Below are 25,960 nucleotides of genomic sequence, written 5' to 3'. Positions count from 1 at the left end.
GGAGTTATGTGCATGTGAGCCTTCTCTCTTGAAAGTTCTTCTGTACTATTATTGTCTTCTTGTAATGAGATGAGATGATACACACAATGCCTCCAGTGGTGAGGTGAAGCGGGGAGGGGGGGTGGAGGGGGAAAATGACTGGCCATTGGGATGTCGCATCAGGTGTCTACATATAGATACTAGCGCAGGAACACTGCGCTATTTCAGTAGCGAAACTTATAAATGGCTACTAAGTAGCTAGTGGGCAGGTTGTATACAGAGCACGATTCTGCTGGACGAAAGCATGACTCAGGACCCAGGTAGCGTGGAGTAGACAGTGTAACAGACACAACTGAGAATGGTGCACAATTCAAAATATATGGGTTGTTCTAAATTGAATTATTTCTGAAACTTCCCATTTAGTCATTTTAGACCACAGTTGCCTTCATAGTGAGACCACAGCTCTGTGTGTGTGTGTGTGTGTGTGTGTGTGTGTGTGTGTGGCAGGGGTAAGGGGGAGGGTGGGGTAAGGGAGAATAACTACTGAATATTACCTAATACAAAGGAACTGGTGATTTTAAAATAGTGAATTTGTTCTTTTGACAAAGCATGGTACTGCTATACTGGCCAATGCTATTTCCTAAGGGAATTACCAAATGGTTTGGCTACAAATTTAAGAGAATTCTGCTTATCCATTGCATTCCCTCACCTACCCCCAAATACATGCATATGCCCCTTAGCAAACTTTAAGAGGCATCAGCAGGTCTGTTCTGCCCATTAACTGCATAGACACAAGCAAGTTACGTCATCATAATTCCAAAATTTCTAACTGATAAAGGGTAGCTCACTCCTGCCTCACAGAGTTGTATTGACAGGATGGTAATAGAATGGCCTAATGAATAGTAACTAGAGACTGGAGCAAGCCAAGCCCATCACACGGTGGGGCCTCGGTGACACTGGCCACAACCCCTAACAGGAAGAGACAGTTCAGTGACTGCAGATCCCAGCTCTGGGTTCTAGCATTGTGAAGAGGGTGTGTACTCCATGTGCACAATTCAAAACCCACACTGGGACCAGTTAGCTTTCAGGACTGTCACCTCCCAGTCAGATCAATATGATCTGGTCTTGCCAGGGTCCATCCAACAAAGTATCCCCCCTATTTTCCTCACTTATAGAGACTTCAAGGATCAATGTAAGGCCTGACCTTTGAGGTTGCAGGAAGATCAGGCCGCTGTCTGATGGAATTTATCCCTGGAGCCCTTACAACTCGCCCCAGAAAGTAGGGAGGGAGTTGACGGGGAAAGCACTTCATGGTGCAGTGTTCCAAGGCCTCCTCAGAATGGGTCCTCAGCCCTGCCCCTCATTCCTCTGGGAATCTGTTTTGATACTTGAGGGGGGGGGGATGGATGGGCAGAGAATGAGTATTGGATCCTGAGGAGAGCTCTCCGAGGACTCTTATTTGACTTAAGTTCTCATTCTATTTTTTTTTTTTGGTGCTATAACTGCCACAGCCAAACCATAAGCAATCAAAACCTTTTGTAAGTTTTCCCTAGCTCCATCTCGAAGGCCTGGTAACCGCAGCAAGCTGCCTCTGTCTCTCCTCACCTGTCAGTGATGATAGTTCATAAAAATAACTAATAGTATTACAAGTTATCTTATTGTGTGGGTTTTCCATCCTTCAGATGTCCTGGTGGCAATGCCTCTTCTAGACAGCAGGGGGCACTGTTCATCTTTAAATAACATGAGCCTCAACCTGCAACGGCCCACCCATGTTCAAAGATCCCAGGCCTTCCAGAGCAAACACTGGAGCTTCTTCCAAACACAATTTTCCTAAATACAAATCTAATGGTTTGGTAAATCTAGATTTGTTCTGAGCTCTGACATTAAAACAAAAAGCACTTCCATAAAACAGAATGACAGAGACTTTATGGCAACATGTAGCATTATCTTTATTGTGAATAATATTTTGATCATTTGGGGTTTCACAGAGAAACAGAAAACCTCTCTTATATAAGCAGGACAATGAAATTGGTTTTCTGAGTTTGGGTTTGGTTTTACTTGTTGTAGTTACCCTGAGGGAGTAAGGATAACCCAGGACAAATGAAGCAAGTCCCTGCCACCCAGGAAAAGCCCGGGTGGAGGTGGAGGACACTGGGCATCTGCCAGCCTTGTAGAAAAGATGCAACTTGTCCATGGCACATTGACTTGGATTTTGAGTGATAGAACTAGAATTATGATACGTCAACTTTTAGCCAACTGGAGTAAATCCAAACTAAGTCAAGGTTATAGGCAAATAAATAAATGAGCAAGTAAGTGCATAAATAAACAAATGCAGATATGAAGTAAAAAGCTGACACCTAGCACCTTGGCAACTGTGCTCCTCTGCAAAGAAGTGGGGTAGAATGGAATATTGTGGTTTGGGGTGGTATGGGACAGAGAAGTAGGGAGTGATGGGTGAGGTGAGGTCCCATGGGGTAGGATGGGCCATTTTATCTATAGTAGTAACACTCAAGAGCCCCCCAAAAGCTGGGCATACATCTAGCTACTCAGTAGGCTGAAATCTGAGGACCCCAGTTCAAAGCAGTCCAGGGCAGACAAACCCAAAAGATTCTTATCTCTAATTAACCAGTAAAAAGCCAGAAGGGAAGATGTGGCTCAAGTGCTAGAATCCCAGCCTTAAATGAATAAGGCCCTGAGTTCAAGACTGAATACTAGCACACACATAGGCACACATAGACACAGACACAGACAGACAGACAGACAGACAGACAGACACACACACACACACACACACACACACACACACACACACACACACACAGAGGAACTCAGTAAAGTTAGAAAAATTAAAGCTATACACAGTGCTGTAAACTGAAATATTAGTTAAAACTTCCAGTGCCTAATTTGTTTCCATGAAAAACACACATTTTAAGAAATCATTTAGTGTGAAGACTTAGGGACTGTGTTGAAAGGGCAGAATGATGCAGGCTCCGGCCTCAGGATTATCTGAGGACTGTGTTTGTGTATATGGAAAGCTCTTGGCATGCCGGGCTGGAGAGGGAACATGTTCTCTCTCCCTATCTCAAAACACATGTCACAGACTCCTGGGAGCTGAGGAAGTAGCTCTTCTGCTTGCTTAAGCATAGATGAACAGCTAGTCAAGCATTTTCCTGAGATTGGAGAAGTGGTTTGAGCTTGCTCTAAAATAGTTTAGATAATAATATACAAAGACATTGTCTCATAGGTTAAGTAAAAATGTATCTGTTGAAATTCTTTGTGTGAATGTCTCCTGACTAAATCTTGGCAAAGATCATGCTTGCTTGTCTTTAAATACCCACTAACAATAAAGCACAGCATGCAGTGGCAATTGCTGTTTGCACTCTGCATCCCCTGTGCCCTGGTGATTTTGTGACCCTTACCTAGGGACCCCAACGCACTAGACGTTGACAATTTAGGATTATTTTTTCCAATTCTTAAAAAGTTTTGCCTTTTTCCTCCTACCTTCTAAGACCTGAGTTCTAGTAATTTCTCATACACTTGGTGCTTCCTGTGACTGATAGGTTATTGCAACACTGGACAGATTTTATGGTGCTATTACAAAATTTAACTGAAATATGTGAGAATGGCATGTTTACTAAGATTGAGTAATCCTCTAAGCTCACAGAAACAAAGCTCCTTTGGAGAGTGAAGTGGTAGGGCAGAGACTTTTTTGCTTTTCCAGTTACCATCATTTTTAGTCGAATTTAGGTTTCGTATTTAAACATCTGTGCATTAAAACTTCCTTAAGATTTAAGTACTTCTAAAGCACTGAGACTTTGGACTTTGGGAAACACAAAATTAGTCATTTTGACCTTGAATTGCATATCACAATCCCCTGTTTTAGCATAAAGGCTGCATATGTACACATTTAACAAATAAGACCCTTAAGGTTTGAAGAAGAAAAAAAAAAAGCAACACCCTAGATTTATATATTCCATTAAACATGATCTTCCCAGGCTAATTAGTTAGTAATTTCACCCTTGCTTGTAATATAAACCATTTTGTGCTCAATAATAATAAAATCTATGTAAACCAGGCTCTTTATTAATAAACATTATGTGCTTCTGGCTTTCAAATAAAATAATGCTTTATGTGCTTTCCTCTTTATCATGCCTAGACTAATCACCCAGTAAAAACCCAACAGCTAACACAGAGGGTTTTTTTTTTTTATCATATTGTAGAAAAGAACAATACAGAGCACAGAGAGAGGCTCAGAGGAGACATGACAGAGAAAGTTGGGCTGGCTTTCGATGCTTGATAATAATTGTTATTTCCGTACTTAATACTAGGATAGTGTGGGCTCTTAGAAGGATGCTGCCTGCAGTTCTGAATAAGAAGGTGGCAGCAGTGAATCACAGGTCAAGGAAAGGGCTGAATGCCTCTGCTCAGCTGCTCTCCTGTACCACCTCCAGCACCATCCCTAAGAACCCCGGGTTGCAATGATGGGGAAGCGGGTGGCTTTCTGCTGCCAGGCTGTGCCCGGGCATCCCAGGCTGTGTGAGCATCCCAGGAAGTTTGTCATGGGCAGTGACCAGAGGGAACCCCATGTTTCAGCTGGAAGTATCACAACATCTGAGTTAATCAATATCTTATTCGTCTACTCACATGTCTCTTTTTGGAGTGTGTGTGACTGCAACTGTCAGCAAGAGATCACACCTAGGCAGGACCAGATGCAGAATTTGCGGGGACCACTGCAAGATGAAAACGTGAGGCCTTTTGTTTAAAAGTTCTGAGTACCTTTGGCGAGGACAAGTGCATGGCCCCTTGGTGAGACTGCAGAGGGCAGCGCACAAGCCCATGAAGCCAGCATGGCAGCACCCACGAAGCACAGGGCCATAAAAGATGACTTACTGTGATCAACACAAGAACAGCTCTGGTGCCAGGAGCTGGTGGCTCATGCCTATAATCCTAGCTCAGGAGGCTGAGATCTGAGGACTGAGGCTCAAAGCCAGACAAATTCAAGAGAATCTTATCTCCAGTTAACTCTCAAAAAAAAAAAAAAATTCCAGAGGTAATAGAGCACCAGCCTTGAGTGAAAAAGCTAAGGGAGAATATAAGGCCCTGAGTTCAAGCCCCAGTATTGGCTTTAAAAATAAAATAAGGCTCTGCAAGTTTTGATATTGATATCAACATTTTTAGCAAGAAAATTCCATGTTGATGCTTAGAACTCTGGAGAAATAAAGTAATCAACATGTGATTGTCTCTGCTGATATATATTTTTTTTCTTGAATTGAACTGTAATATTTTTGTCTCTTCTTTTGTGGTAGTAGGTATCAAACCCAGCATTTGCTAGGCAAGTACTTAGTCACTGAGCTATAAGCCAGCATTGTTCTTAATTTTAAAGCATCCATGACACTGGACAGTTCTACATCTTAGTTTGTGATAATAACAATCACAATGGTTGGCAGATCCTGCTTACTAAGGGCCTTATATTACTAACCCATTGATCCATCACACACCCTAACTCTTTATGATAGTATTTGGTCCAAATTGTAGATTGGAGACAGAGTGGTGGAGGTAAGGCTCTCATAGTCGCACAGATGCTAAGTGATGGGGCTGAGATTTGGATCCAGGTAGTCTTGTTTCTAGTGAGAAAAGACTGAGAACCAGAGTGAAGTTGCTGTGTTGGAAGTTCATCTGGTGGCAGTACAGACACTGTGGCTAAGCACTCTGGTAGAAAACATCCCCGGCCAGTCAGTCCCATTTTCCCCAGTCCACTGTGCTCTGGGATCATCTCATCATGGGGGAGAAATCCGAGTCCCCTGAAAACTGAATGAATCGATTCAATCAAACAATCATTCAGCTTAGGTGAGTCACTAGTTCATGTGACTTGCTTGGATGACTGAATTCAGTGAATGGGCAGCTCAGTTGTTGGGGGCAGTGTAGACAGCTTTAGAGTGAAGCAATCTCTCTACTGAAATGCTGAAGGACACTGCTGACGTTCCCCTGGAGCAGGTCAACATCTGAGGTTGGACACTGTGAAGGAAATTGTGTGTGTGCGTGCATGCGTGCGTGTACATGCATGCGTGTGTGTGCAAACCAGTACTGGGCTTGAACTCCAGGCCTAGGTGCTATCCCTTAGCTGTTTTGTTCAAGGCTGCCACTTAACTATTTGGGCCACAGCTCCACTTCTGAATTTTTGGTGGTTAATTGGAGATAAGAGTCTTGCAGATTTTTCTGCCCAGGCTGGCTTTGAGCTTAAATCCTCAGAGCTCAGCCTCCCAAGCTCAGCTGGGATTATAGGCTTGAACTACCAGCTGGGATTATAGGCTTGAACTACCAGAACCTGGCTGTAAATGAGACTGCCTCTTCTGTACAAGTTCTTTTCCTTCGTAATGGCTGCTCAATGAATTGAATAAGTAATACAGAAGGAAAGGCAAGATAAAGGACATATTGTTCTCTATATCTTTTAAAATGGTTATTGTAAAGGTGATATGCCAAGAGGTTATAGTTCCATAAGTCAGAGAAAGAGTACATTTAATTTTGGACAACATTTCCCCCCTTCCCTCACTCTCCCAGTTTTCCCTCCCACGCCCCACCCACAAGTTGTACAGTTCATTCTCATCACAGTGTCAGTGAGCACCACAGCTGCTGTGTCCCTCCATTCCTCCCTCCTGATATTTTTTATATCTTTATGAAAGGATGCTGCTGCAGAACTTGGGAAACTTCTTCTGTCTAGAAAGTCAAGGTTAATGTCTGTGTGTGACTTTTAAAGTGAGTGGGCAAGGTGGCATCCCCCACAATTCTGGAAGAACAAGTTGGAGGCCAGAGTGCACACAGGTATTTGCTTAAGGTTGACTTGGGCAGGTAAATGATCCAAGGAGACCCAGGGGAACACTGAAGGGCTGAAGACTGAAAACCCGAGGAATGTTTTTAAGAGTCTGGCGGATCATCTTTTTGCTCCATAAAGATCTGAAGGGTGATTCCACTTACCTTCACGCATCGCTTTATCACTGTTAAATATTTACAGATAAATGTTTTAAGAGCCTGGAACTTTGATGAGCTTTGCTTATCAGAAAGCCTTTTTTAAAAGGCTGTTAACACTGAGCTGACAGACCAATAGGTTCTCTGTCTCACTGGCTTCCTAAGAGCCACAAAACTAGTCAGGGTTGGCATTGGTCATTCTAATGACTTTGCTAGGAAGAAAATCTTGTAACATTCTCAATAAAGGGCTGGGTAAAGAAAGGCGCCAAAGGAAAGTGACAGATTTGTCCACTATTTGTGACTGTAGTTGAGAGAAAATTGACATGTTATTCTGATTCATGCTTATATAGGACCTCTTTTTATGTATAAGTATTCAATGGCTATTTATTGAATACCTTATCAATGCTAATAATACAGATAGGGCTGTGACAATACCAGACTAGAGTATTGCATCACAAGGTCTCATTGTAAGAATAACACATAGCCATCGCACACACACACACACACACACACACACACACACACAGACCACCTCACATTTGAAAACAATTTTGAACTCACTATTTATGTATTTCCTGTTTTCTTCATTCATTTTTATAAAAGAAATTTCACCTGAGCAGTATATGTAAATTTATTCTGTCCATCACTAAAGATACACCTAGGAAAAAATCAAGGAAACATGGACTAGAACCCAATAATAATTTAATCAGTGAACTTCAATTTCTTATACACATGTAGACAAGAGTGATATTCACCATTGTGTAAGTCAAACCAACCATTTACTCTGTAAAATACCTTTATGTATGGTGGATCTCATAAAGTTGAACATTTAATCTCTTTGGTTAATGTTGTTGAGCTTGTACCAAAGCATAGTACAAACAATGTGTCATGTGGAAATTTTTCTCCTATCTTTCCCAACAGTTTACAATTCAGTAGTCAAAGTTGAGATGATGTTAGTTAGCTACATAATCTACTGTCCTTTAAAAAGTAAGCTATTCTTCTAGGTACCCATGGCTCCACACTTACAGTTTTAGCTCTCCAGGAGATAGAGATCTGAGGATTGTACTTTGGAGCACATGGGGGCAGACAAGTCTGTGAGACTATTACCCCTAATTAACCAGCAAAAAGTTGAAAGTAAAAGTGTGGCTCAGTGGTAGAGCTCAAGCCATGAGCAGAAAATGCGAAGCAGAGAATGAGTTCAAGCCCCAGTATTGACAAAAGAAATTATAACTTTCATAGAGTTCTGTGTTTGTAGCAAGAAATTCAGCTTTTCTAAAGGTAGCACTTTTGTTTGTTGGACTATTAAAGGAACTTAACATTCTAACTTTTGTAGTCTTGATATAAGTTCTCAGACACCTTTGTGGTTAAGGCCTGGAATATCAGTAACCAAGTAGAGTTTTAATAGTTGTCTCATTTATCCATTCTCTGATACATTGTAGGGTTTGGCAAATCCCGTTAGCATATTTTGCCAGCTACTTTCTCCATCATTTTGTCAGCCTATGTGTGTTTCAAGAGCACATTAAGCTACCTATTTCTGTTTCATTGACACCTAGCTCACTAGATGGTTATTTGGGTGGGTGGAGTTTTCTTCACTGACTAGGTGATTCCTCCAGCAACCTTTATTCCCTTTCCTGTCACAATGTCTGAGAATAAACAGATTTTGAACTCTGTAGATCTGTGTTCTTCAGAACCAGCCATTGTGGGAGCCACCAGAATGTTCACAGCCTCTGACTATGGTGTATCATCCAAACGTGTTGAACTCAGACTAAAAATAAGAAGAAAAAAAAACTTGGCTTAAAGATGAGTTGCTCATGTAACTGTAACCCCTCTGTACAGTATTTTCACAATAAAAACTTATTTTTTAAAAAAGATAAACATCAACTCCAAATGAAGACTTTTTTGGAAATGGGATATTTATGAAAGTTTGATAATCTCCAAATATCCTGCAAACCAAAATATCATTAGAAATTGATCCCAAGAATTAATTGAATCAAGTTGAAATGGATTCACCTGAAATACATTGGAAACTCAACATGTAATTCTATCTACTCAGAGGCTAAGATAGAAGGATTGTCATTTGAAGCTAGTACAGGCAGAAAAGTTTAGGAGACTCTTATCTTCAACTAACCAGTAAAAGATAGGAAGTGTGGCTCAATTGGTAGAATGCCAGGCTTGAGCAAGGGAGTTTAGCAAGACCTCAGAACCCTGAGTTAAAGACCAAGTGTGTGCATGTGCTCATGCACACGTGCATGCACGCACATGCACACACACACACACACACACATTCTCGTGATCATACACAGTAAAAGTGCCTTGGAAACTTTTTTCCTTCTATTTAACAGTACCTTTAATTTGCCTCTGGAAATTACTGTAGCATAAGTTTCATGTTTTAAAAACAAAAAAGGCATATCTAGCTCCTAAAAAAATGTTTATAGATATTTTGGCTTAGCATCAGAAACCAGCTTTCCAGACCTTCCATTTTTTTTTTTTGTGACTTAGGAATATTTTAAATATAAAATATTTTCTTGTGTAAAATTGAAGAAAGCAGACTTGTACTACTTATTTAGAGACATTTTCAGGATAAAATTTACTAACAAATAAAAAGCATATTAAAGGCTGTAAATGTGAGACACTCTGCAGTGATCATTCTCAAACTATTCTCAAACTCAAAATTGTCTGTCATCCATTGCGACCATGTCTATAGTCCTAGCTACTTAGAAGGTTAAGATTTGAGGATCATGGTTCAAAGCCATCTGGCACAGAAAAGTCCATGAGACTCTTATCTCCAATAAACTAATCAGAAAAAGCTGGAAGTGGCACTGTGATTCAAGTGGTTCATCACTAGTCTTGAGCAAAAAGAGGCTCAGGGACAGCATCCAGCCCTGAGTTCAAGGCCAAGGTTGGGAAAAACCTAAATAAATCAATAATAAAAGAATAAAAGAAATACCATGGCAAAAATGTAGAAAACAAGATGAAAAGACTTGTAAAATATAAGAATTTGAATGAATGTTAGATCTAAATGATAAATATATATATGTAAACATATACAGGGTTCTATGCATATGTACACAAACATATTGACTAAATTATGATGTATGCAGGGGAAAATGCTTATGGTGTAACTATTTTGAACAACTAGCTTATAATTTAACAACATGAATATCAGGAAGCTGTAACAAGCTTGTGGGGGGAGTTAAGGTCAAGGGGAAGAGTGTAGATGAATGGAGAAAAGGAGGTGGGCAAATATTTTGAATAATATTCAATGTACATATGTGAACATGAATGTGGGAAAATTGAGGAAAGGGGTGGGGCTGGAGAGATGGAGGAGAATGATAAAAGGGATGATATTGATCAAGATGCCTTATACTCACAAACTGATGTGTTGAATTGAAACCTCTTTGTATACTTAAGGAATAAAAATAAAACGAAATAATAAAAACTGTTCAATCCCCTTCTGCATGGCAAAGGACATAGCTAGCAAGATCAATAGAAAGCCCACGGATTGGGAGAAGATCTTCACTAGCCATACACCGGACAAGGGTCTCATATCTAAAACATACCTGGAATTCAAAAAACTAAATCCCCCAACAACAAATCTTCAAAGAAACAACTGCCCAATAAATAAGTGGGCTAAAGACTTAAAGAGAAACTTCTCTGAAGAGGAAAGAAGGATGGCCAATAGACACATGAAGAAATGCTCAACCTCCCTAGCCATAAAAGAAATGCAAATCAAAACAACATCGAGATACCACCCCAGTTAGAATGGCTAAAATCAAGAACTCTAATAACAACAGATGCTGGAGGGGATGTGGACAGAAGGGAACCTTACTGCATTGTTGGGGGGTGTGGAAACCTGTTCAACCAATTTGGAAAGCAGTATGGAGGTTCCTCAAAAGACTCCACATAGAGCTTCCCTATGACCCAGCAATCCCATTTTTGGGTATTTACCCAAATGTTCACAAACAAGACCATACTAAAGCTACCAGCACAACTATGTTTATTGCAGCATTATTTACTATAGCTAAGATATGGAACCAACCCAAATGCCCCTCAGTAGATGAATGGATCAAGAAAGTGTGGTATATATACCCAATGGAATTCTATGCCTCCACCAAAAAGAATGACATTGCCCCATTTGTTAGGAAATGGAAAGCCTTGGAAAAAATTATATTAAGTGAAGTAAGCCAGGCCCAAAGAAACATTGGTCCCATGGTTTCCCTTATTTGCAATATCTAGTATATGTCTGAGTCAAGCAGAAAAAGTCAGATAAGTTGATGTTAGGGAAATGAACTCTAAGATATGTATTCAAATGTTTCTTTTTTCTTTCATGCGATTGTTTCTAACACATTTATAAGATTATTTCTTTGTTGCTTTGTATGTCCCTCCTCCACGGTATAACCCCTGCTTTCACTGTATTTGATGTCGGTATAATTTGTGGAGGGGAAGGGGAAAAACAAATCATTTAAATAGAGATACAGGTGGACCCATTGCAACAATGAGATGTACAAGTCATTATGTTGAAAATGAACTTTACAACTTTGGTGGGGGGGGGAGGGGAGGATGGGATGGGAAGGGGAAACAAAGGAGGAGGCTACAATGCTTGATAAAAAATGTACTCATTATCTTGCCCATGTAATTTAACCCCTCTGTACAGTATTTTCACACACACACACACACAAAAACTGTTCAATCCCATAAACTCACTTTGTTCAACTGGTTCCTAAGTTCATAGAGGTTCCTAAGTGCATTCACTGGATTTCAAATCCTATCTTGTCATGTGTGAGTGACAGCTTCTGCACCAGTGCTGGGTGTGTCCCAGCGTGGAGCCCCGCCTCTGCCAGTGTAGCTGGGAGAACCTGTCTCTTTCTGTCCTGATGATGCTCTCTTTCAGCCACTTGACATTATGGTTCCTAATTTCATGTCACACTGTAGTTTTGAACTGCCATCTCTTTCCCTGCTTTCCTAGATATAGTTACTTCATTTAGGAGACATATTTCTAAGCAGTTCGCATTTGAATTTTCAGTGATGCTCTTTTGGGCTCCCTGCCTTGGCATCCTCATATTCTGCCAGCTCCTTTTACCTAATTCTCTCTAACTTCTTAGGCATCTTTCCTCTCTCTATTCCTGTTGCTGCCCTTCTGGCAGGTTTCATGCTTGGACCATTATTGGCTTATGTCCAGTTTCAAGTATTCTTCAGGCTGAGGCTGAGTTAGTATTCCTCAGCTACTTCCATAATTATGTCAATCCCTGGCTCACGGACTTCTAATGCTCCATGCCACCTGTCAAATTAAGCACTGCTTGTCTTGATCATCCTTGTCTTTTAACCTCTTTTCATGCTACCCCCCCCCCCCCACCAGCTTAACACATTCCCCAGCCCCAATACCCTGACATTTGTATTACCTGCCTCTTTCCAAGGCTCTGGCCAAGGAATGCCTTCCCTATGCAACCTTTGTTAGGGAATGTGGTCTATGCTTCACCACATTGATCTATGCCCTCACTGGACACAGAGGCCATTCTGGCCACTACCACGATGTGCTTTGTAGAGTTGATGTAATACTACCTTTTCTTCTCCTCTACCCATACTGCAACTCAATTGTGTAAATAATTTAAAGTGAAGCATTATGCTAATCGTTTACACAGAAGTTATTACTAATTGCCAAATAACATATAAATTGCCTTTGCCATAAAACAGAAAATTAATATGGAATATGGAACTATGAGAAAAAGTTACTTGCTAAGTCACTTTTCCTCATCTTGGTCTCTTGGGTGATCATGACCATGTATTGGGTGATTTGGGGACATTCTCTGACACCTTTTTCCTTTCTCTTTATTTACACTTTTAATTATTGGCACTTCCTTGTATTGTGTGCACATGCAAAAGGTACATAAGTGTTAGCTACTGTTACTTTTGTCGGGCAACTTGTTCTTTTTATTCCATGATTTGACTTGGAGACCTCTTCCTATCACCAGCCATAGGTCTCCCTCAATCAGTACCTGCCCTGCTGCAGACCAGGAGTGGATGAACTTGAGTTCATTTAACAGATACCCTACTGGTGGACATTAGGATTGTTTCTATGTATATGTGGAACACGTGGGCAGTAAAGATGGCGCTGAGAGGGAGTTGAGTGGGCAGAGCCGGATTTGTTTACAACAAATCGTGGAAGCTTAGGTGCATGATAGGGTGTGACCTTTTACAGTGATTGGTTGGTTCCTCTTCCTCCCCATGCCACCCGGTAAAAAAGTGCTTGCTGTGTGTTAATAAAGGAGTTCCTGCTTGACTTGCGTCTGATTGTCTCCCGGGTTAAGGGAGGCTGGGGAACAGGCTAGCAGTGACCTACCTTTCCTCCGACCTCGTCTGTCTTTCGTGGGACAGGTGAAGACCCGGCATGTGTTGTTACAAGTATTGGTGTCTCTTGTTTTTAGAACTAGCACAATGACTTTTACATGTGAGCGCTTTATAAATTTTGTTCCGAGTTCACTAAACCAAGGAGTTTCCATGTTGTCTTTGGAAATTGTTTTTTTGAAGATATGAAGAATGACACTCAGTTGAGGTGAAATTTCCGGGAACATGCTCCTATTTGGATTTCACAGGTGAGATGCGAAGAATAGGACGTCCTAAGGAAGCTAATGATAACAAGAGAAATAGTAAAGAAGGCCTAGAAAGAAAGGCCAACATGTGGTATAGACCAAACTTGCTCATGTTTTTCCTGAATGAAGAGAAGGAAACAGGAGAGGACTTTGCTTTATCAAGATGATTAGGCCCAGGATAATCACGAATCCCCTTTCTCCAGAAACTTTTAAAAACATATTCATTTCTCATTCTCAGGAAGCAGTATAACAATGGGTTTTTTTTCTTTTGTGGCAATCCTAAGGCTTAGGTTCTGGGCATTGTCCCTGAGCTTTGTTGCTCAAGGCTGGCACTCTACCACTTGAGAAATAGCCCCACTTATGGCTTTTTAGTGGTTAATTGGAGGTAAGTCTCATGGACTTTCCTGCCCAGGCTGGCTTTGAACCATGATCCGTAGATCTCAGCCTCCTGAGTAGCTAGGATTACAAATGTGAGCCACTAATTTCCAGGAGTAGCTTTTTATCAAGGAGCTGGAATATATGTCTTTTCAGGAATTCTTACATACGGCAAACTTACTAGCTATTTTCTCTTTAAGCCTTTTGCTCATGCTATTGTAATTTGTTGGACAAATGAGAAACTTCTAGAGGGAATATGATTATTATGGTAAATGAATGACTGAAAGATGAATGTCTAAGTCATTCACTTAAATGCTTTCTTTGTGCTATTATTTCTTCAACATTTGAGTTTTCCAAAATGAGCTCTTTCGGGTAGGTTGGTTGTTGAAACTTGTCATTAATTTTTCAATTGTTATTTGGGCTAATGTTCCATCAGCAGCAGTTTCTTATGTCATGGATGAACTTTCAACAAAGGCATAACCTGAGTATATGTCAGGTGTCAGACCTGTATCTTTTCAAAGGCTATTCAATTATGTTGTCTATATGTTCAGGGTTTTATTTCCCAAACAGAATTTATTCCATTATCCCATCCCAGAGTAGTTTGACCAAGTAGAAGTGAAGCTCTAGGTTTTGTATCATTTGTCCAGATTTTGACAACAGCTACCCCTTCATGCTCTGCTCAGTCCTTCCCTGACTGTCTAGAAGGACAATTGTGTGCTGAGGTTTTCACTCTGAGCACTTGTTTCTCCATGGCTGCTGGAAACTTCAGATCTCAGCACAAATGAATTAGTCACAGGCTGCTGCTATTCCTTTGTTGTTATTCTGAGTACTGCAGCTCATAGCTTTGAGGCTCAAATTTTCTTTTTCTTTTTCTTCCCTATTTTTTGCCGGCTGTGGGGCCTGAACTCTGGGCCCGGGCACTGTCCTCTGCTCTTCAGCTCAAGGCTAGCGCTCTAGCACTTGAGCCGCAGCGCCACTTTGGCTTTTTCTGCTTATGTGGTGTTGAGGAATCAAACCTAGGGCCTCATGCATGCGAGGGAAGCACTCTACCACTGAGCCCAGCCCTCAAATTTTCCTTTAAGAAAGAAAGTGACTTGAGGCTCTACACTGTTAATGGAAGAATCAGCACACCACACCCTTAATGTGATCAGGTAATAGATCCAGTTCAGCTGTGATCATGGCCTAATTTCTGTTCTCTAGCATCTATTCTTCCTTTTATGACTTTCCTCCTATTCCTTGATACTGTTGAAACTGGAATTCATTTTTATCAGCAGAAGTAATAAAGCTCCTGCTGAAATTTCTCTTAAGAGCAAAGTCACCTCAGATATTACAATTCCTAGTTGAAGCATAGCTAAAGAAGAAAAAAAAGATATCATACTAAACACTTTTCATATATTGTAAAGTAAATAAATGAGTTTTAGTAGGACAGGGAAGAAAAGGGCCTACAGACACCAGGATCCTTCTCAGGCTGAAAAATGACACTCCCTTAAGGAAGATAAGTCCAACAAAAATCCAGAGTAAAAAGTGAACCCCTAGTGACATTGCTTGGTGATGGAGGAAAGAAAATAATCTACTAAGAAATAAAGAGGGAGGAGAGGGTTGTTCTTAAATGGATATGAAATAGATACGGTCAAGAATTTAAGAAAAAAATTTCTTAAATTTAAGGGGGTTTGCCTTCCTATGCTAAACCCTTTTTTTAACCAAAATTTGGTGCAATCCATTATTTCTGTAGGAAATGAGTGAGATGAGTCATTTATAATTGAATAATTAAAATTCAGTATTGAAGCTCAAAAACAGAAAATTTGGTTTCCAAATCAATCAGATAAGAGGAGGAGACACAAGGCACGCAGTGAAACATTTCCTGAATGGAACTCATCCAGGGGAGCAACTAGCCCCATCCTCATACCACACTGCTGAATTTGTCGAAACTCTGCAGGAGGATTAGACTTTTCCAGGGCAGAAAAATGAGGTTCTAATAAACCACATCTATGACTAAGAGAAAGAAGACCAATGAATATCCAAGTTATGGGTATTTGTAGTGTATAGTGTATAGTGTATAGAACAACACTTTCTGAAATGTATAAAATCTAATGAAAAGGATCTATAATCTGGTGTTGAATGGTTCAATATCTATGTCTACTTAGAATCTGAAACTGTCCTAACTTGAAAGAAAAGCACTTTTGAGGTCTCATCAGTTAAAGATCCTGAAATTATATCTTTCTGGATTGGGTTGAGCTCTAGATCCAAAGGTAAGAGCTAAGAAGGGGCGTGGACCCAGAGATAAAAAGGGAACGCATGCACCACAGAAGCAGGAAGAGGTAAGGAAGAGTGACCCCTTAAAGCTTGAAAATGGTCATGGCTCTGTAACTTGGCTTTGCACTACTGGCATCCAGAAGAGTAAGACATTACCTCCCTGTTGTTTGAAGCTTCCTAGCTTGTGATAATTTGTCCTGGAAGCCATTGGAAACTAAGGCAGGTTAGAACCACCACCATATCCCATTGTTTATCATCCTGTTGTCTTCATTAGCCTGGCCTAATGTTTACTGCTAGGGGTTAAGAATGGAACAGCAGTCTCAATGGAATCATAGAATTAGGAAATTCTCAAGCCATCTGTGCAGGAATATTAAGTGACTTTCAGTGATGAATCCAGGATGCTGGAGTTGAGCTGTCCTTGTCACCCAGCTGTTTCCTGTGGTTGGTTTGGATAAAGTGGCATATTGGAGACTTCAGTGTGGATATTCTTTTTGGGTAGTCACCAGGATCTTGTTCTTTGGAAGTAACTGGACAAGCATGTGGATGAAATGTATGTGAAAAGTGCCTGAAGCAATTGGGAAGATTTAACTAGTAAGGCCTGAAAGCAGAGTCCTCTTTGAATAGCTCAAGTCAGGTCCTGCATCCTCGCCCTTGTTCAGGACATAATGTTCCTCTGTGGGGGCCTCCATTATCCTTTGAGAGGGAAGATGCTTCTGGGATGACTTGCAAATGGCTCTTGTTAGTTGAAATTTTTTTCACTATGAAACAAAATGGCAAAAGTCTTACCATGCCTGAAGATCCAAAAACTCTCTCAGCAGTATTTCTGCTGAAAGAGTTTATCACTTCTGAGCTATTGTAAAGAAACTGGGATAAGCAAAATAAGACAGACTCTTGGAAAGACAAATCTTGCATGTTTTCTGTCAGAGGTGGAATCTAGACCTCAAAAGACATATATAACATGAATGGAAAAGAGGCACTCTTTTGTGGGGAACCAGTGGGAGGGAAGAAGGTTAAGGGGACATGGTGGAAGGTAAACATCATTGAAGTACTTAGTATGCATATATGAAAATAGATTAATGAAACGAAATTCTAAAAAAGGGGAGCATTTATAAGGGTGTATGATCAAAGCACATTATCTGCATGTTTAGAAATATAATGAACTCTAATTGATATGTGGCAACAACAACAAAAGAAATATATGGATTCTACTAGCTGCAAACAACAAAAAATAAAGATAATCAGTAATACAGAAACACCAGGATGGAAATTTTGGAAGTAAAGGCACATCTAAGGATGGGCATTATTATTACTGAAATAAGGACTGAAACAGTGTTCAAACATTTCCACACCTTAATGAAAAAATAAAAATAAAAATAAACCTCATGTTACTGGGAAGCTGAGACGACAGGGAAGCAGTTGTCATTTCTTTGGTGGCTGAGATAGTCAAGGTTGCTAAATCTTGTTAGGTTCCACACACAGCACTAGACACGAGCTACTGGCAGAGAAGGCATTTGGATGAATGAGTTAGATTGTATTAAACACACAAGCTAGATTCACATTCTGTTGCTCTTTGGGCTCCTGAGAGGAATTTTTTTTCTTGCGTTGCTTATTTCTGGATTCCTGGCAAAGTTCCATATGGAGGAGATTGCCCACAAAGAAAGACATTAGTCACTCTGACACCTAACACTCAGAGAAACGAAGCAGAACAGCTCAGAGGCGAGGCAAACTCTGAGAGTCAGAACTCCGCCAAGCCCTTAATTAAGGACAGAGTAACCTTAGCCATTTCCTCTCTGTGTCTCTTCTGAGCCATAGCTACCAACTTGTTGCTTTTTGCTTCACAGGATTTAATACTTACATTTATCCAGGAATTATCCAGGAAGCTGCTAATTTTATTTGTCCTTTGTGCCTGTTATTTCAGGTTAGATCTATAAAGGCAAATTATTAGGCCTGTAACCCTAATCCCTCCAATTTGCTTGGGCCTCCTGGTAAGTTGCATTACAGTAAAGCCCCATTTAAGCAGCTACTAAATAATCAGGAGCTTTTATTAATCTGAGGTGATTTTAACTGCACTCCACTCTCTTAGAGGGAATTTGGGTGGAACATAACCAATGAAACAATTTCATCTCAAGAAATTTAAAGGGAAGTAAAATAACTCAGAATGCATCTTCTATAGGTTCTTCCTTTATGAATGATGATCATAACCTGAGTCACTGACAACTAGAGCTAGTAGAAGCCTTAAAAAATGCAATTGACTTCAATCATCTTCCTTCCTTCCTTCCTTTCTCCCTTCCTGTCTTTCTCTCTTTTTCACTTCCCTATTCTCCCTCCTTCCCTCCCTCCTTCCTTCCTTACTTTTCTTTTCTTTTCTTTTTTTTTGCCAGTCCTGGGGCTAGAACTCAGGGCATGGGCACTCTACCACTTCAGCTCACAGATTTTCCTGCCCAGGCTGGTTTCAAATCACAGTCCTCAGATCTCAGCCTTCTGAGTAGTTAGGAATATGAGCGTGAACTTCTGGTGGTTGGCTTCAGTCATCCTTCTTAATAAGTAGGGGAACAGGGAGAAGGGATGCAAATTGTAAATTGTGTCTGAGGCCTTGAGATCATCAGCAGGCTTAATTCCCACATCCATTGCTTTATCTGGTGAAACAACTTGGAGCAATTTCTAAATCATCATTTGCCATATAAAATTCCCATTTTCCTCATTATAGTTAGTATAAAATTGGAGAATTAATAAATTTTTGAAGAGGAAGAGATAGCAGGTTACCTTTCAATCTTGAATGAAAGGGAACTGTCGATGATCCAGGAGCACTTTACCTTAAAACTTGCTATTTGAGATTCTTGATTTTCACTTAATTATTTTATGGTGAATTTTGTTAATTTCTTTGTTTTTCTTTTTCTTTCTTTTTTTCCCTCTCTTTTTGCTGTTTGTGAGGCTTGAACTCGGGGCCTGCATGCTGTCCCTGAGCTTTTTCACTCATGGATAGTACTCTACCACTTTGAACCACAGTGCCATTTCCTCAGTGTGTGTGTGTGTGTGTGTGTGTGTGTGTGTGCGCGCGCGCGTGCGTGTGTGTGTATGGGTGTGGGGGTGTGTAGAACATAGGATCTCAAGTTTTACATGTGGAATAAGTTCCTAAAAATGTCAGTTAATTCGTGACTAATGTTCATATTGGACAAAATATAAGTTAAAACCACATATTGTATAAATTTTCTGGTTTAAGGGCCTGTTCCTATGCCTTACTCTGGTAAGAAAGTTATTGACTCTTTTCTGGTCCTTTCCATTATCTTCATGTTATTGGTTCTCCTTCTTACCAGACACGTTACTCTGGACAAATAACTTTATTTTAATCTCTCTCTCTTTATATATATTATTTTTACTGTAAAGGTGATGTTCAGAGGGGTTACAGCTACATAAGTCAGGTAATGAGAACATTTTATTTTGAACAGTGTCACCCCTTCTCTTTCTCTAGCCCAGTTTTTGCTTTCCTTCCTCACCCACAAGTTGTATGGTTCATTTTCAACATAGTGCCTAGTGAGCATCACTGCTGAATTTGTTCACCCTTTGTCCCTCCCTTTCTATGCCCTCCCTTATCTGCCCAAATACAAACAAAATAACCAACAAAAGGCAAAGAAAATAAAAACAGCAACAAAGAAAAAAGACCTCTTGTTTCGATTTCTTGGAGTTCATTTCAATAAATGTTATTTTAAATGATCATATGCACTATTGAGCCTTTGTGATCCTCCCCGAAGAATATCCTCCTTTGGTCTCACTGTGTGATTATCTAGAGACCTATAAAATTTATCATGTTTCATTGTATTTTTTGTCTTTTACCATCCAGTGTGTTTACTTGTAGCTTTATAGGCACATTTTAGTTACCACAAATGAGGAAAACCTTACAGCCTGTTTCTTTGGCTCTGGCTTTACTTAATATAATTTTTTCCAAGTCTTTCCATTTCTTCCTGAGTGGTACAATATTGTTATTCTGCTGGAGGAGTAGAATTCCATTATGTATATATTCCTATTTTCTTGATCCATTCGTCCATTGAATAGTATCTGGATTGATCCCATGTCTTGGCTATGTTAAACAATGCTAAAGATTGAATAAATGGGATTGCATCAAACTGAAGAGTTTCTACATGGCAAAGAGCATAGCTAACAAGAAAAGTAGAAAGCTCACAAAATGGGGAAAGATTTTTATAAGCTATGCATTGGAGAAGGGCCTCAAATCTAAACTATACTTAAACCTCAAAAAGTTATCTTCCCCCAAAAATAAACCCTCAAAGAAACAACAGCCCAATTAATAAATGGGCTAAAAACTTAAAGAGAGACTTCTCAGAGGAAGAAGTAAAAATGGCCAGTGGACATGTTCACTCTCTGGCCATAAAAGAAATGCAAATCAAAACAACACTGAGATTCCACCTTACCCCAGTTGGAATGGCCAAGAACACTAACAATAACAGATGCTGATGGAGATGTGGTCAAAAGCAAACACTACTATAGTGTTTGTGGGAATGTCAACTTGTTTAACCACTCTAGTAAGGAGTGTGGAGGTTCCTCACTAACCCCTGTGACCCAGCAATTCCACTCCTGGGCATCTATCCACTTGACCACAAATCAGACCACACTAAAGGTAGCAGCATAACCATGTTCATTGCAGCGTTGTTTATGATAACCAAGAGAAATAACTTTTCTGTGCCTCAGTTTCCTTATCTGTAAAAGTTATATGGTAGGTAGGTCTGCAGGGAAGATTAAATAGCATCATTTATTGTGTCATGTCAGATTCATTTGCATGTAAGGTCAGAAAACACAGTGGCTCAAACAAGGGAGAAATGCATTTCCTACCTGAATTTTTACATTTTGATGATAGGTATCCAGAGCTGGTGTAACAAACTCAATAGGGCCCAGGTGTCCAACCTTGCTGTTGCTATGCAAGCCAAGACCCTATCAACATAGCCCTTCCTGCCCTCCTATCTTCTCCACCCCTCCTGCATTCTTTCCTGTGCCACAGAGGACTGCCCAGCTATCCTCAATACAGCTGACTTTCACATAGGGTATTTCTGTCCACTGATAACTGGATCAACCTTGTGGAAAGAATGGAGGAGACTCTTAAGTATTGAGGATTGAGAGACTTAATTGATTCACATTTTCACTAATCAGTTCCCAAGAATGTTGCTTTGACTAATTTAAGAGTCAACAGTTAGTGTGTTTGGGAAAGAGGATCATTCCTGCCCATACAAGGTGCCTGCAGTGACAGTCATGCTGCTCAGGCATAATGCTTGCTCTGTATCTTTTAACAAATGATGTCCCTTTTTAGACAATTTGCATCACATATTTGGGAGACTGAGTGAAAATGATGGATTTTGTAAATGTCTTCATTTTACTTGCAGGAAAGGTAAGGTCTGAGAGGAAGAATAAATTTATTTTAATTTTTGGTTAAATAATTTATTATTATAAATGATATACAGTGGGGTTATCATTTCAAAAGATAGGTAATGAGTAAATTTCTTTTTGGACAATGTCACCTCTTCCTTTGCTCTTTCCCGCTTAGAATAAATTTATTTTAATCATTTGATGCCTGCTTGAGACTAATATTCTAAGACATATATTAGAAATATTGTGGGTTGGGATGAAGTCATTTGTACTCTGCAATGTTGCACTGATAATGGATCCTATGAGAAAGTACAGGGGGATGAGGACTTTTCCTCTGTGTGGGACCAGAGCACATTTTCAAAGGGACAGTGCTTTTCTTTCAGATGATGGAGAGAATGTAGTATCACATTAAATCGTGAAAAATACTCTGATTTTGTTTCAATAAATTTGATGGTACAGACAGTCTCATACCTGCCTTGCACATCATGTTTTCGCACAAAGATATTTTTAAAATTCCTACTTTGGAAAGGATTGGTAAAACTAAAATAGGTTTTTTTTTTTTCCTGAAGTTAACAGGGACATAATTTTTTAATAAAATCAAGCTGGGCTCTGGTGGTTTATGCCTGTAATCCTAGCTACTAAGGAGGCTGAGATCTGAGGATCGGGGTTCAAAGCCAGCCCACGCAGGAAAGGCCAGGAGACTCTTATCTCCAATAAACCACTTAGAAAACTGGAAGTGGTGCTGTGGTTCAAGTGGTAGAGCACTAGCCTTGAGCTGAAGAGCTCAGGGACAGCCCCCAGGCCCAGAATTCAAGCCCCATGATTGAAAAAAAAAATCAAGTTTATTAAGCAAACTATAATTGTGAATTGAAAAAGCCAGAAGTCACTTGGGAACTCCATTGCAGGAACATGAAGTAAACACTATAGAATGGACTCAAAAGCAAAGGAAGGAAAACATTTGGTTGGTTACATTATACAATGTCCTTATTTGGAAGTCCCTAGTGAGTTAGTTGGATGAGCATAATTTTTTTTGTCAGTTATGACACTTGAATGCAGGGCCTGAGCATTGTCCCTGAGCCCTTTTGCTCAAGGCTAGTGTGCTACCATTTTGAGCCGCAGCACCACTTCCAGCTTTTTCTTAGTCTCATGGAGACAAGAATCTCATGGACTTTCCTGCTCAGGCTGACTTTGAACCACATCCTCAGAATTCAACCTTCTGAATAGTGAGGATTAGAGGTGTGAGCCACCAGCACCTGGCTTGTTTTACTTTTCTTTAATGTAGGCACATGTAAGAAATAGCTCAAGTGAAGTTAACCTACATTTGCAAATCCAGCCAAGTTAAGGTGAGTATGAAACCTAGCTGGCTTTGTCTACTCAGGAGTTCCTCACACCAGATCGCACTGACTACCCTTAAGCATGAAAATCCTGACACTGAAATGAGTGAAATGAGAAACAAATATGTCCCTGGGTGTCCCCTACTTGCAACTTCACTCATATAGAAGTAAAATTCCTTTGATTCTTTCCTCAGATTTTTATTGTATCACCAAAATTCTAAAAGAATCATGTATATTTTTGTTTCTTTTCATTTTAACCATATTTATTTTTTACCAACTCTGAAAGATGAAAACTCTGGTTTTAGTCTTGGTATGTGTCCCAACTATTCCAGTTAGGTTTTGATTTCAACTACTCAAAGTTAATATACCTGAGACACTAATGTTGTTTCTTGGTGTCTAGACTTTATTGTGCACATGATCAGTAATCATATGCTTGATAAAATTTGTCAACTTTAAATTCTTCAGCATTAAATTAGTCAAATGTCAGTATTATAAGCAAGATATGTCATTTAGATTATTGTTAAAATCTATATCCTTATTTTTAAACATAGGTATGAATTTTAAATAAGGAAATTTTAGTAAGGAAAAATAGTCCTTTATACTTTGAAATTCTGTTATATATAATTCTGTTATATATGATTATTTGAGGACTAAAATGGAATACTAATAATTAACAATGGTTGTAGGAATTTCAATTCTGCTGATTAATAACTGATTATGTTTCATGAAATTACATAAATGGGAGAATGAATTGAGAGTTAATATTATCAGAAGTAAGTGTTTGAGCCAGATAATTTCCAGTTTGGTCTCCTCCACTGAGGTCCTTTGTCTACTTAGCTTCTTCTTTTCCCCTGAACTATGTCTCTATGGTTACAAACTGACCAGTTAGGGCTGTACCTTGTTGTTTCCCATCTCTTGGGGATCACTATGCTTTGTACTTTGATGGCCAATGTCTTAAAACTATTTCATATATTTTACCTGGTGTTTTAGATGTTTCAAGCAGAAAGATAAATACATTATGTCTTGACTAGAGATGATAGTACTGGAAAGTTAAATTTTATATGAAGGAAAATCGAAATCAAATAGAAGAACAACTCATGATAAATTAATGTCCAGATCTAGACATAATAAAGAGTTAAGAAGAATGCGGGTGAAATCCTTCTTTCTGATGGATGAGTAGGATTCCATTGTGTGTATAGACATTTTCTTGATCTGTTCTTCCATTGAGAGATATCTGGGTTGATTCCATACCTTGATTAGGTGAACAAGGCTGCAGTGAACATGGTTGTGCTAGTAGCTTTAGTGTGGTCTTGTTTATATTCTATTGGATAAATGCCCAGGCATGGAATTGCTGGCTCATAGGGATGTTCTATTGTTAGTCTTTAGAGGAAGCCCCACACTGCTTTCCAGAGTGGTTGAACAAGTTTACATTCCCACCAACAGTGTAGTAGTGTTCCCTTTTGACCATATCCCTGCCAGAATCTGTTATTGTTAGTTTTCTTGATAATAGTCATTCTAACTGGGGTGCGGCAGAATCTCAATGTTGTTTGGATTTGCATTTATTTTATGGCCAGAGAGTGAACATCTCTTCATGTGTCTGTTGGCCATTCTTACTACTTCTGAGAAGTCTCTCTTTAAGTCTTTTGCCCATTTATTAATTAGGTTGTTGAGTTTTTAAGGGTTTATTTTTGGGGGTTTAACTTTTTGAGGTTTAAGTATATTTTAGATATGAGGCCCTTGTCTGATGCATAGCTAGTAAAGATCTTCTCCCATTCTGTAGGCTTTCTATTTATCTTCTAGCTATGTCTTTTGCATGCAGAAACTCTTCAGTTTGTTGTAATCCCATTTACCCAGTCTTTCTTTGATTTGTTGTCATTCTGGATCTTAGGAAGTTTTGACTGGTGCTTAGAAGGCCTAGTGTTTCCTCTATCCTTTCCTTTTCATAGTATCTGGCCTTACATTGAGGTCTTTGATTCATTTAGAATTGATTCTGGTGCCGGTTTATAATTCTACTCATCCATCAGAAAGAATGATATTGTACCATTTGCAATGCAATGGAAAAACTTGGAAAAAATTATATTAAGCAAAGTAAGCCAGAACCAAGAAACGTAGGTTTCATGGTTTCTTTCTTTTGTGGTAACTAGAATGTGCCTATAAATCTAGGCACACACTGAATGATCAAATACACACATGCACACACACACACACTGGGATATGATGAATTATATAGGACTCTAGACATTCACACACTGCAGCCAAAGTAGGATATGCACAGGAGTGTTTGGCAAAGGCTCAATATTTATGTGCATATGATCATATAAAATATTTTATGAAATGAACTCCAAGAAAAGAAAATGGGATTTTTTAATAGCTGTTTTTGTTTTCTTTTCCTTCTGTCTTGTTTGTTTGTATGTGGGTGAATAAGGGTAGGGGACACAAAAAAGTAGAATAAGGGTGAAAAAATACAAAAGTGATACTCACTAGACACTATATGGAAAATGAATGCCTATTATTGACTCTATGGGGACTGTTACAAGTTGAATTTTACCTTTACCTAAAGGTATTTTGAAATCTTAGCCTCTCAGGGCCTAAGAATATGACTGACCTTTTGGAAAATTCCCATCCTTACATGTGTAATCAGTTGAGGCCCTACTTCACAAACATGGGCCCTTAATATATTATGATTAGTTGTCTTTCTAAGAAGATCATGTAGAGAGGAGAGAATGTCTTATCACTGCAGAGGCAGAGACTGGAGTAATGAAGCTGAGATAAAAAATTCCAGGAATTGACAACTGCCAGAAGCCACAAGAAGAGTGACCAGAGTTTTAGAGGGACCCTGGCCCTTTTGATTTCACTTTTTTTTGGTGGGGGGATCAGTCAGGGAGCTTGAACTCTGAGCCTGGGCGCTGTCCCTGAGCTCTTCAGCTCAAGGCTAGTGCTCTACCACTTGAGCTACAGCGCCACTTTGGTTTTTGAGTGGTCAGTTGGAGAAAAGAGTCTCATGGGGACTTTTCTGCCCGGTTGGCTTTGAACTGTGATCCTCAGATCTCAGCTTCCTTAGTAGCTAGGATTACAAGTATGAGCCACTGGCACCTAGCT

This window comes from Dipodomys spectabilis, unplaced genomic scaffold (assembly GCF_019054845.1).
Source record: "Dipodomys spectabilis isolate Male_0828 unplaced genomic scaffold, ASM1905484v1 ptg000373l, whole genome shotgun sequence".
Classification (NCBI taxonomy): Eukaryota; Metazoa; Chordata; class Mammalia; order Rodentia; family Heteromyidae; genus Dipodomys; species Dipodomys spectabilis.
This window is presented reverse-complemented; position numbering follows the sequence as displayed.